At 46.3% G+C, this 12,642-nt stretch overlaps 1 long non-coding RNA gene across 1 annotated transcript in view; it reads right to left on the minus strand.

Moving 5' to 3' along the window:
- Window positions 1–12,642, minus strand: part of LOC134932295 (uncharacterized) — a 63,192-nt gene that overhangs the window by 16,238 nt on the left and 34,312 nt on the right. Inside the window, exon 2 of the long non-coding RNA XR_010179299.1 lies at window positions 8,370–8,433. This is a non-coding gene — a long non-coding RNA (uncharacterized LOC134932295). The remainder of the gene's footprint in view (window positions 1–8,369; window positions 8,434–12,642) is intronic.

Genomic DNA, 12,642 nt, shown 5'->3' on the forward strand with positions numbered 1-12,642 from the left:
GATGCGACCCTGACCATTTGTCCAACAGATCCCTTTGGAATATTCTTGCATGGAATCTGCCGAATGGAATTGCTTCGTAAGAAGCCACCATTTTTCCCAGGACTCTTGTGCATTGATGTACTGACACTTTTCCTGGTTTTAGGAGGTTCCTGACCAGATCGGATAACTCCTTGGCTTTTCCCTCTGGAAGGAAAACCTTTTTCTGAACCGTGTCCAGAATCATTCCTAGGAACAGCAGACGAGTTGTCGGGATTAAATGGGATTTTGGAATATTCAGAATCCACCCGTGTTGTCTTAGCACCTCTTGAGATAGTGCTAAAGCTGTCTCCAGCTGTTCTCTGGACCTTGCCCTTATTAGGAGATCGTCCAAGTATGGGATAACTAATACGCCTTTTCTTCGAAGAAGAATCATCATCTCGGCCATTACCTTGGTAAAGACCCGAGGCGCCGTGGACAATCCGAACGGCAGCGTCTGAAACTGATAGTGACAGTTTTGAACAATGAACCTGAGGTACCCCTGGTGTGCGGGGTAAATCGGAACGTGTAGATACGCATCCTTGATGTCCAAGGATACCATAAAGTCCCCTTCTTCCAGGTTCGCTATCACTGCTCTGAGTGACTCCATCTTGAACTTAAACTTTTTTATGTAGAGGTTCAAGGACTTCAGATTTAGAATAGGCCTTACCGAGCCATCCGGCTTCGGTACCACAAATAGAGTGGAATAATACCCCTTTCCTTGTTGTAATAGGGGTACTTTGACTATCACCTGCTGAGCGTACAGCTTGTGAATGGCTTCCAACACCCTCTCCCTTTCGGAAGAGACGGTTGGTAAGGCAGACTTCAGGAAACGATGAGGAGGATCCGTCTCTAATTCCAACCTGTACCCCTGAGATATTATCTGCAGGATCCAGGGGTCTACCTGCGAGTGAGCCCACTGCGCGCTGTAATTTTTGAGACGGCCCCCCACTGTCCCCGAGTCCGCTTGAGAGGCCCCAGCGTCATGCTGAGGTTTTTGCAGGAGCCGGGGAGGGCTTCTGTTCCTGGGAAGGAGCTGCCTGTTGGTGTCTCTTCCCTCTTCCTCTGCCTCGTGGCAGGTACGACAAGCCCTTTGCTCTCTTATTTTTGTAGGAGCGAAAAGGCTGCGGTTGAAAGGTCGGTGCCTTTCTCTGTTGGGGAGTGACTTGAGGTAAAAAAGTGGATTTCCCGGCAGTAGCCGTGGCCACCAAGTCTGATAGACCAACTCCAAATAACTCCTCCCCTTTATACGGCAAAACCTCCATGTGACGTTTTGAATCCGCATCGCCTGTCCACTGTCGTGTCCATAAGGCTCTTCTGGCTGAAATGGACATAGCACTCACCCGAGATGCCAGTGTGCAAATATCCCTCTGTGCATCACGCATATAGATAAATGCATCCTTTATTTGTTCTAACGACAGTAAAACATTGTCCCTATCTAGGGTATCAATATTTTCAATCAGGGATTCTGACCAAACTACTCCAGCACTGCACATCCAGGCAGTTGCTATAGCTGGTCGTAGTATAACACCTGCATGTGTGTATATATTCTTTTGAATAACTTCCATCTTTCTATCTGATGGATCCTTAAGTGCGGCCGTCTCAGGAGAGGGTAACGCCACTTGTTTGGATAAGCGTGTGAGCGCCTTGTCCACCTTAGGGGGTGTTTCCCAGCGCGCCCTAACCTCTGGCGGGAAAGGGTATAATGCCAATAACTTTTTTGAAATTATCAACTTTTTATCAGGAGCAACCCACGCTTCATCACACACGTCATTTAATTCTTCTGATTCAGGAAAAACTGTTTGTAGTTTTTTCACACCATACATAATACCCTGTTTTACGGTATCTGTAGTATCAGCTAAATGTAACGTCTCCTTCATTGCCAAAATCATATAACGTGTGGCCCTACTGGAAAATACGTTTGAATTTCTACCGTCGTCACTGGAATCAGTGCCCGTGTCTGGGTCTGTGTCGACCGACTGAGGCAAAGGGCGTTTTACAGCCCCTGACGGTGTTTGAGGCGCCTGGACAGGCATTAATTGATTGTCCGGCCGCCTCATGTCCTCAACTGACTGTTTAAGGGAAGATAAACCATCACGTAATTCCACAAATAAAGGCATCCATTCTGGTGTCGACCCCCTGGGGGGTGACATCTGCATATTTGGCAATTGCTCCGCCTCCACACCAATATCGTCATCATACATGTCGACACCACGTACCGACACACACCGCAAACTCACAGGGAATGCTCTAATGAAGACAGGACCCACTAGCCCTTTTGGGGAGACAGAGGGAGAGTCTGCCAGCACACACCACAAAGCGCTATATATACAAGGGATATCCTTATATTAAGTGCTCCCTTATAGCTGCTTTAATATATATATATATAGCCATTAATGTGCCCCCCCTCTCTGTTTTACCCTGTTTCTGTAGTGCAGTGCAGGGGAGAGACCTGGGAGCCGTTCTGACCAGCGGAGCTGTGACAGAAAATGGCGCCGTGTGCTGAGGAGATAGGCCCCGCCCCTTTTTCGGCGGGTTCTTCTCCCGCTATTTTTCCAGTCAGGCAGGGGTTAAATATCTCCATATAGCCCCTATGGGCTATATGTGAGGTATTTTTAGCCTTGTATAAGGTTTATATTTGCCTCTCAGAGCGCCCCCCCCCAGCGCTCTGCACCCTCAGTGACTGCCCAGTGAAGTGTGCTGAGAGGAAAATGGCGCACAGCTGCAGTGCTGTGCGCTACCTTATGAAGACTGAGGAGTCTTCAGCCGCCGGTTTCCGGACCTCTTCACGCTTCAGCATCTGCAAGGGGGTCGGCGGCGCGGCTCCGGGACCGGACTCCACGGCTGGGCCTGTGTTCGATCCCTCTGGAGCTAATGGTGTCCAGTAGCCAAGCAGCAAATCCACTCTGCATGCAGGTGAGTTTACTACTTTCCCCCTAAGTCCCACGTTGCAGTGATCCTGTTGCCAGCAGGACTCACTGTAAAGAAAAAAACCTAAACTAAACTTTCTCTAAGCAGCTCTTTAGGAGAGCCACCTAGATTGCACCCTTCTCGTTCGGGCACAAAATCTAACTGGAGTCTGGAGGAGGGTCATAGGGGGAGGAGCCAGTGCACACCACCTGACCTAGTAAAGCTTTACTTTTTTGTGCCCTGTCTCCTGCGGAGCCGCTATTCCCCATGGTCCTTTCAGGAACCCCAGCATCCACTTAGGACGATAGAGAAATTGCGAACGAAAGATTCTCAAAATTGCGATTACACACCTCTTAGCAGTTTCTGAGTAGCTTCAAACTTACTCGGCATCTGCGATCAGTTCAGTGCTTGTCGTTCCTGGTTTGACATCACAAACACACCCAGCGTTCGCCCAGACACTCCTCCGTTTCTCCAGCCACTCCCGCGTTTTTCCCAGAAACGGTAGCGTTTTTTCACACACTCCCATAAAACGTCCAGTTTCCGCCCAGAAACACCCACTTCCTGTCAATCACATTACGATCACCAGAACGAAGAAAAAACCGTGAGTAAAATTCCTAACTGCATAGCAAATTTACTTGGCGCAGTCGCACTGCGGACATTGCGCATGCGCACTAAGCGGAAAATCGCTGCGATGCGAAAAAATTTACCGAGCGAACAACTCGGAATGAGGGCCAAAATTCCTGCTGCGATCAACTTGGAATTACCCCCAATGTTATTAAAAATATTGTATTAAATGACCTTCAGGCTGTGTGTATAAGGTGTATATGAAACATCAAGGAATTGTGTGAATGTACACACACTTTGTTTAATGCTCAAAGTTATTAAAAATATTGGCTAAAATGACCTTCAGGCTGTGTGTATGAGGTGTATATGAAACATAAATGTATCCTGTGCTTAGACTTAGGTCCCATCACCATGATATCTCATTATGGTATGCAATTATTCTAAAATCCGAAAAAATCCGATTTCAAAATACTTCTGGTCCTAAGCATTTTGGATAAGGGATTCTCAACCTGTATTAGTATAGAAAATACCATATTTACTGTATTATATGTAATTTTCACAGGGAATTCAGTTTTCTAGGGCAGCAACGGTATACGGATGATAGGTCGACAGTGAAATGGTCAACAAGCAATATGCCGACACCAAATGGTCGACATGCATATGGACGACATGGTCAAAATGTCACAATGGTCAAAGAGTCGACATGACAATGGTCAACACATGAATAGGTCGCAATGAGTTTTTTGGATTTTTTTTCCCATTTTCAGGACTTTTCATACTTTACCATACACATGGACTACAATTTGGAATAGTATCCTGTGCTGCTGAGCACAGTGAGGCACTTTGCCTGAGGCATGGCGTGCAAAGCGTGCCATGCAAGGGGACGCAGTGTACTAATCGGGTGTCCAGGTAATGAAAGAACATTTTGATGGCTCAAAAATATTAAAAACTCATGTCGACCATTTCATGTGTCAGCCATTTCCATGCCGACCTGTTGATCCTGTCGACCTTTTGACCATGTCGACTTTGTGCACGTTGACCTTTTGGCATGGACCTGGACGTTGTCAACCTTCTGACTGTTGACCCACTGATCCATAACTGGGAGCACCTTCATCAGGATAAAGCTACTAAAGCAATATCATTATTATATATATTTTACTTACTGAATAGCACTGATTTGGGAGGCCAATTCCGGTATCTGGATCGGTGGACTCCCGGAATTTTGGCAAAAAAACACCGGGATTTGAATCAAAATGTCACTGGCTGCTCTAGAGTCTGTGACTTGTAGACTAGGACCATGGTGGGAATGGAAGTCACTACAGTTGACATTCTGGTACCCGTATTGCTGTCTGACAGTGAGCACCTGGACTGTCCCTGCCTGCACATGTAAGTTCTATATTTTTCCTGTGGGGCTGGGCCATGATGATGTATGTTATTTTATTCCTGTGGTGTGGTGGCTGGGCTGGCTGGGGTGGGGCGATGAAAGTTATTTTATTCCTGTGGGGGGCTGGGGGTCCTGAAAGCTTTATTTGTTGCCTGTGGGCCTGTGCTGGGCCATGTATCCCGGATATCTCCAGAATCCTGGAGTTGAGATTTTATTAAATCCCGAATCCCGGTATTGAAAATATAAGTTGGGATTGGCTTCCCTAACATTGATTTACTTATACCTCTTTCAGACAAAAAGTGGTCGAAGACCCGGCTCTTACCCAACATTTGAAGCTCGGGTTGGTTTCTGGTCCCAGCCCTGTACCCCCTTTCAGACAGAAGAAGAAATCTCCGGGTCAAGCATTTGGACCAGGTAATTTGCTGGGTCAACCCAGGTCCTTATATATGTAATGGGGTTAACCCAGGTCACAATTCCCGGCGCTTTGACTCTTGTCAAAAGTTTAACTCTCTGGATTTTTAACTTGGGTTAATTCTCTCAAACAGAAAAGGACCCGGGCTGACCTGGCAAATTATCGGGTCCAAATACTTGACCCGGAAATTTCTTCTTCTGTCTAAAGGGAGGTACACACATACAGATTTTTCCCAGAGATGTGTGCTGAGCGATCTAGCACAGATCGCTCAGCACACATCTCAGAACGCTCAGCACACAGCGCAATGTGTGCTGAGCGAGGGGTAAAACCCCCACAGAAATGCTCACTTCACCCAGTGGCGAAGTGAGCGATCTGGCTAGATTTGGCTTGCATATAGGCCAATCTAGAGTCAGCAATAGCGACGCGCGGGGCTGCGCATTGCTATCGCTATGGGCTATACACATGGAGCGATGTGTGCCTAATTTTTAAGCAATCTAGTCAGATTGCTTAGTATTTAAGCACACATCTCTCTGTGTGTACCCCCCTTAAAAGTGGTATAACATCATGTTTTATAAAGAATAATTCACAGAAGCCAATATATTGGACATAAAAAAAGGTATATTTACATAGCATTGGCTTTTCCACCAGCCAGAACTAGCAACAAGTCACCGCTAAGTAAATATACACATGATACATTAGCCCACCCATTCACAGGAACCAACTATAAAAAATCATAACATGTCTCACCTGTGGCCCTGCACCATCTCTCCACATGCTTCCATATAGTGAGTGAATGGCTATTCGCATTCTGATTGGTGGTTAGCTCCAGCCATCCACCAATCAGCATGGCTGGGAGGCAGGTAGAGAATTTTGCCTGGCTGCTCTGATTGTGTGACCACCACCTGCCATTGCTCGGAGGCCCCTAGAATTGTGGGGACCTGGGCAGCTGCCCAGTGTGCCTATATGTTAAGATAGCCCTGTTCCCACATGCCACTTACAATTGTGCTACAGCCCAGTTCAGCTAATGAAGAAAGAGCAGAAGGGATCTCTATCTCCTCATCCTATCCTGACTGGATGAGCTCTATGTTGGGACCTCAATGACCCTGCCATGTGTCATCACAGCAGTGTATCAGTGCTGCCAGAACCTACTCTTCTGCTGTGTGTGAGCACTGCAGTGCAAGTCTGCATTAGCTCTAGCAGCAGAGAAACACTGCAAAGTCTCATTGCTCAACAACCCTTTCATCTGTATGACGTTGTTTAGAGCATTCTCCTCTGCTTAGCGTTCTACGCACCATGCATAAGTATTATTGGAAATTCATTTGGGGTCGCTTTAGTTGTGTGGCAGTGCACACCTTGCACACACTGTGACACACCTATGGGTAAGAACTCTCTCATTTACTCCTCTCTCCAGGGGCGTGCAGTGAGGTGAGGCAGGTAGGGCAGAGCCTTTCCTGTCATACTAATGTATACACCAGAGTTTCCAGCAGTATATACTTCTACTCTTTGGCTCATACATTGTGTGTAAATCTGGCTCTGGTACTAGGCAGTGCCTCCTGAGCCATTTACCTCATTGCACGTCCCTGCCTCTCTCTCATAACTCGTGCCTGCCACTGGGGTTAACACTGAAATAGTAGGATACATAGGCGCTGATTTCGTGGGTGCTCCCGGGCCCCCAGCGCATCTCAATGCACTGCGGGAGCTGCGGCGGCTAACAGCAGTGACAAACTATCACCAAGCCCATCCCCCTCCCCCAGGACGCAGTGTGTGTGACACCAGGCCCCCCTCCCCCAGGACCCACTATGTATGTGTGTGTGACACCAGGCCCCCCTCCCCCAGGACCCACTGTATGTATGTGTGTGTGACACCAGGCCCCCCTCCCCCAGGACCCACTATGTATGTGTGTGTGACAAGTAAATTTGCTATGCAGTTAGGTATTTTACTCACGGCATTACGAGTTTTTTTCTTCGTTCTGGTGATCGTTGTGTGATTGACAGGAAGTGGGTGTTTCTGGGCGGAAACTGGACGTTTTATGGGAGTGTGTGAAAAAACGCTACCGTTTCTGGGAAAAACGCGGGAGTGTCTGAAGAAACGGGGGAGTGTCTGGGCGAATGCTGGGTGTGTTTGTGACGTCAATACAGGAACGAAACTGACTGAACAGATCGAAGTGGCAGAGTAAGTGTGGAGCTACTCAGAAACTGCAAAGAAATTTCTATTCGCAATTTTGAGAATCTTTAGTTCGCAATTTTGCTAAACTAAGATTCACTCCCAGTAGGCGGCGGCTTAGCGTGTGCAATGCTGCTAAAAGCAGCTTGCGAGCGAACAACACGGAATGAGGGCCATTATTTCTACCTGACTGTGACCATACCCCCCAAATGCCCCGACTTTGACTAGCCTGGCCCACTGTCCCAACTGCTGGCTGCAGTATCCCAACGGGTGCTCTATCTCCCACGGCTACTCCTCTTTGTATGCTGTGCTCATTTACAGGTTGCAGAGAGAGGCATCCTGATAAAAGATATTGGGGTAGGTATTGCATTATTGGACTGCGTCTACAGTGCAATTTAGCATTTATGTTGTGCTTTTGGAGTGGATTATTATTGTTCATGTTATCGGTAGATGACTTTCTAGAGTCCCATTTTTACTTTCCAGCATTAAATTAATGTTGTAGTGAGTAGTTTTATGCTTAATCTTATATAATTATTTACATTTGCATATAATTTTCTGCTATAGTGATTCATGGATGTATTCATTTATTCTTATATTGTGGTTTTCATATGATGAAGTTTTGACTTTTACAGCTGTTTTATATATGTTTTCATTTTCTGTGTACACTTAGAGAAGAGAGAACACAGACCACAGAAGGTGAACAGCAGGAATGTAGACAGTAGGAATAGGGGCTGTGTTAAAAAAAAAAAAAGTAACAAATTCACTAAAAGTTCCCACTACCCAACCAGACCACTGTTAATTACCTTGGACCAGTATCTGATCCACCATATACTTCTGGACACCTCCTTGGGCTTGAGGTCATGGATCCTATTTCTACATCACACAGAATATATCACACACACTATATGACACAGAACCTACCTCCACTCTAATGGCACCTCCTCTTCACACAATACGATGGGACTCTTCCTCCACAGTGGTCAAGCTGTGTGGGAGCAGCAAAAAGAAAAAATATCAAATCATCAACAGATGAGAGAGGGAACAATGGATATAATTTAGCGAAAGTCATATGTACAGAGGAACAGTCTTTCTTTTTACGTCCTACTGACTTGGGGTTTGAAGGAATTACACTTTCTATCAAATCTCTCCCACTGGCAGACAGCATGTACATTTTTCTAGGGATTTACATAATAGACATCCTAATGTTGTTGATAGAAGCACAGCTCTACAGCTTCTGTTGGGCTGTCAGTACAACTACACCAAATGTGTTTCATTTGATCAGAGCCATAACTAGACTTTTTGGTGCACCGTGCCAGAAAGAGAATTGTCCCCCCCTTCATTTTCCAATAGGGATATAAGACGCATGCCTCTCAGAAGAGGTATGACAAAATTGATCCCAGTGAATGCCCATTTTCTGATGCCCATCCCCATACATGTATATATAAGTAAGACTCACACATTTATAGAACACTGCAAGAAAATGGATTTGAACACAACCCCTCTTTATACCACATTCATGCACTCAACCTCGGAGCTCACCCCCATTCAGCCACACTACCCCTCATTAAATAACACTTTTCAATATACTGCCACACCCAGGATTCAAACCCACAACCTGCTGCATCCCAACCAAACACCCTACCCACTGAGCCACTTGATCCCACATACAAATTATGAGATTTCTAACAAGTGTATATGGAGCTACCTGTCCTCCTGTAAAAAAAATTGCCAGCACCATAATCGAGCAGATGAATATTGTGTGTAGCCACACATCCAATCCCTTGCAGCTACATACTATACAGATCAGCCCAGCCACAACGCTGATCACCTCTTCACAAAGTACAAGGTAAGCTTCAAATAGTTAAAACTCTCCAGCTTGGAATTCTGTAGCTTTCTATGCAAGTGCAGATAGCTCAGTGAATAGAGTGTCCGACTGCAATGTGATAGGCAACGGGTTTGAATCCTGGGCACATCAGCTCCCAAAATGTAATAAAAGACAGTGTGAACTGAACAACAAAGAGCAATCAAGTTAAGTCCATGAATGCTGTATAGGTATTAGTGACAATAGGGATGGGGGTAGGAGACATGGACGGTCAGGAGATGCTGGGCTTGGAAAAGGGGAGAAGCTGCAAGTAAAAGTAATTGAATAATTGACAAGTGCTGCCAACAGCGCCCCCTACCCTGTGCTAGTTACGGCCCTGCATTTGATAACCACAGTTTTGTTACAGGTAGTAATAACGACATGTAGTAAAACCATACTATTGAATGGGTATAACCAAAATCTGTAGGGAAACATATCTTCTGTTGCACAGAGTAATATTGTCTGGTGATCAGTACTCCCATCTTCCTAGATACAGTTATGGGGGAGATGTGACTTAAGTCCCTTCCAACAGTATTGACTTGATGCAATTCCTGCAGCTCCTCCCAGTTGCCGATATTCCGCCACCAGTCATCCAGACTAGTTGGAAGGTAATTTTCTTTTTTTGTTCCCCTTGCAGCTGTCAGTGAGTGGGATTTAAATTCCACATGGACAGTAAGTCCATTTGTCGAAGGAGTTAAAGGGATAATGAATTGGATAATGAAGTAATGAATTTGTAATGAAGTAAATGACGGATGTATCTGTTACTAGTGAAGAAAAAATAAGGGACAAATCTCATATTATTGAAGATCAGGATGGCGCAGTTCCTCATCTTTCTGTCTGTGGGTGATTAGATAACTTTTATTAGGATCCATCACCCAGCAATAACTCTGTCAGGCTTGGATTAGTTTGTGGGTTTGAACTAGGGTTTGCCAAGGGAGTGGAGCATGAAAGGCTGGTTTGGAAGCTAGGTGGCTTAATATAACTCTTCTTCATGCAGGATATGAGAGTGAAGAGAGATAAGGTGATTTAGTGATTACTTGGTGTTGGAGTGTAGAACAAAACCAGCTATGACTGATTACTTGAGCATGAAGACTTAGATGCTGGGATGCAGAGCAGTACCGGCTATTCAGGATTACTGGGTTACGATCAGCTATTTCTGCTTCACATCCAGCAACTGAGCTTAATCAGCTACTTAGGATTGCTGGGTTGAGACCAGCTACTTAAACACAGATGCTGGGATGCGGAGCAGTACCAGTTACTTAGGATTGCTGGGTTACGACCAACTACTCAGACCAACTACTCAGACTAGGATGCTGGGCTGCGGTGCAGTACCGGCTAACAGGATTGCTGGAGCATGACCAGCTATTCAGGATTGCTGGATGGAGTCAGTGAGAGTCAACTTCCTTCCTACTCCATTGATGCTCCTGATCCTGTGGCATTTACTAAGATTTTGGCACCCAGCGCCAGCTCCATTTGGGATGCCCATCGCCGCAGCCGCCGAAAAAGGAGGTGGACAATGACTTACAGTCACTGGCAGAGACACACGGCCATGTCATTCTGGACAGTGACAAAATCTGGATTAATAAGGATGCTAGGATGTTTAACATTGATCTTGTGAATACAATGCTTAAATGCATTTATAAATCTATGGGAACTAATGATTCACCAGCTCAAATTTCTAAACAGATGTGCTTTTTCACATACAATGAGTTCCTATAGATATTTTAAGAAATGGCAAATATTAGGTTACTAAAGGTAATTTCTCTTATGTCCTAGAGGATGCTGGGGACTCCATAAGGACCATGGGGTATAGACGGGCTCTGCAGGAGATAGGGCACCTAAAAAGAACTTTGACTATGGGTGTGCACTGGCTCCTCCCTCTATGCCCCTCCTCCAGACCTCAGTTAGATTCTGTGCCCAGAGGAGAAAGGGTGCACTGCAGAGAGCTCTCCAGAGTTTTCTGTTTTAAAAGAATTTTGTTAGGTTTTTTATTTTCAGGGAGTCCTGTTGGCAACAGGCTCCCTGCATCATGGGAAGAGAGAAGCAGGGCTGGCTTTACGGTTGGGCTCTGTTTCTAGGCTACTGGACACCATTAGCTCCAGAGGGTGTCGGAACACAGGTCTCACATGGGGTTCGTCCAGGAGCCGCGCCGCCGTCCTCCTCACAGATGCCGAAGATAGAAGCCGGGTGAGTATGAGAAGGCAGAAGACATCAGGCGGCAGAAGACATGAGATCTTCATGAGGTAAGGCGCGCAGCGGTAAGCTGCGCGCCATTGCTCCTACTATACACACACAGAGCAGCACTGAAGGGTGCAGGGCGCTGGGGGGGGGCGCCCTGGGCAGCAATAGTCCTCACTTCTGGGCATGTTAAGATGGATTAGGCTGCGGAGGCAGTAAATCCAAGAATCCCCCGCCATTTTAATAAAAAAAAGCACTGGGACCGAAGCCCGCCGTCGGGTGGGCGGGGCTTGATCCTCAGCACTAACCAGCGCCATTTTCTCCACAGAGGCTGCATGCTGAACGCTGGCTCCCTGGTCTCTCCTCTGCTGAACTTCACAGGCTGGAAAAAAGAGGAGGGGGAAGTGGAATATTATTATATAAAAAAGCGCTATCTGGTCATATTTTTCCACAGTGTTATTAAGCGCTGGGTGTGTGCTGGCATACTCTCTCTCTGTCTCTCCTAAGGGCCTGGTTGGGGTTTTGTCCCCTTGTAGGTTAATCCCCATGTGTGTGGGGTGTCGGTACGTGGTGTCGACATGTCTGAAGCGGAAGGCTTCTCCAAGGAGGAGGTGGAGCAAATGAGTGGTGTGTCCCCGTCGGTTGTGCCGACTCCGGAATGGATGGACATGTGGCATATGTTGAATGCAAGTGTGGCATCTTTACATAAAAGGCTTGATAAGGCTGAATTAGGGGGGACTCACAGGGCCCGTCGGGGTCTCAAAAGCGTCCCTTAACACAAAACACTACTACCGACACGGATTCTGATTCCAGTGTCAACTATGACGAAGTAAAATTGCACCCTAGGGTGACTAAAACCATTCAGTGTATGATTGTGGCAATAAGGGATGTGTTGCATATTGAGGATGAACCCTCGGTCCCCGACACAAGGGTACACATGTTTAAGGAAAAGAAACAGATTATTAATTTTCCCACATCTCATGAATTAAATGATTTCTTTGGAAAAGCTTGGGAGACTCTGGAAAAGAGACCGCAGATCCCCAAAAGAATTTATATGGCATACCCCTTCCCTAAGCAGGACAGGGAGATTTGGGAATCACCCCCCACTGTGGACAAGGCCCTGACGCGCTTGTCCAAGAAAGTGGCGCTACCGTC

Source organism: Pseudophryne corroboree, chromosome 6, assembly GCF_028390025.1.
Source record: "Pseudophryne corroboree isolate aPseCor3 chromosome 6, aPseCor3.hap2, whole genome shotgun sequence".
NCBI lineage: Eukaryota > Metazoa > Chordata > Amphibia > Anura > Myobatrachidae > Pseudophryne > Pseudophryne corroboree.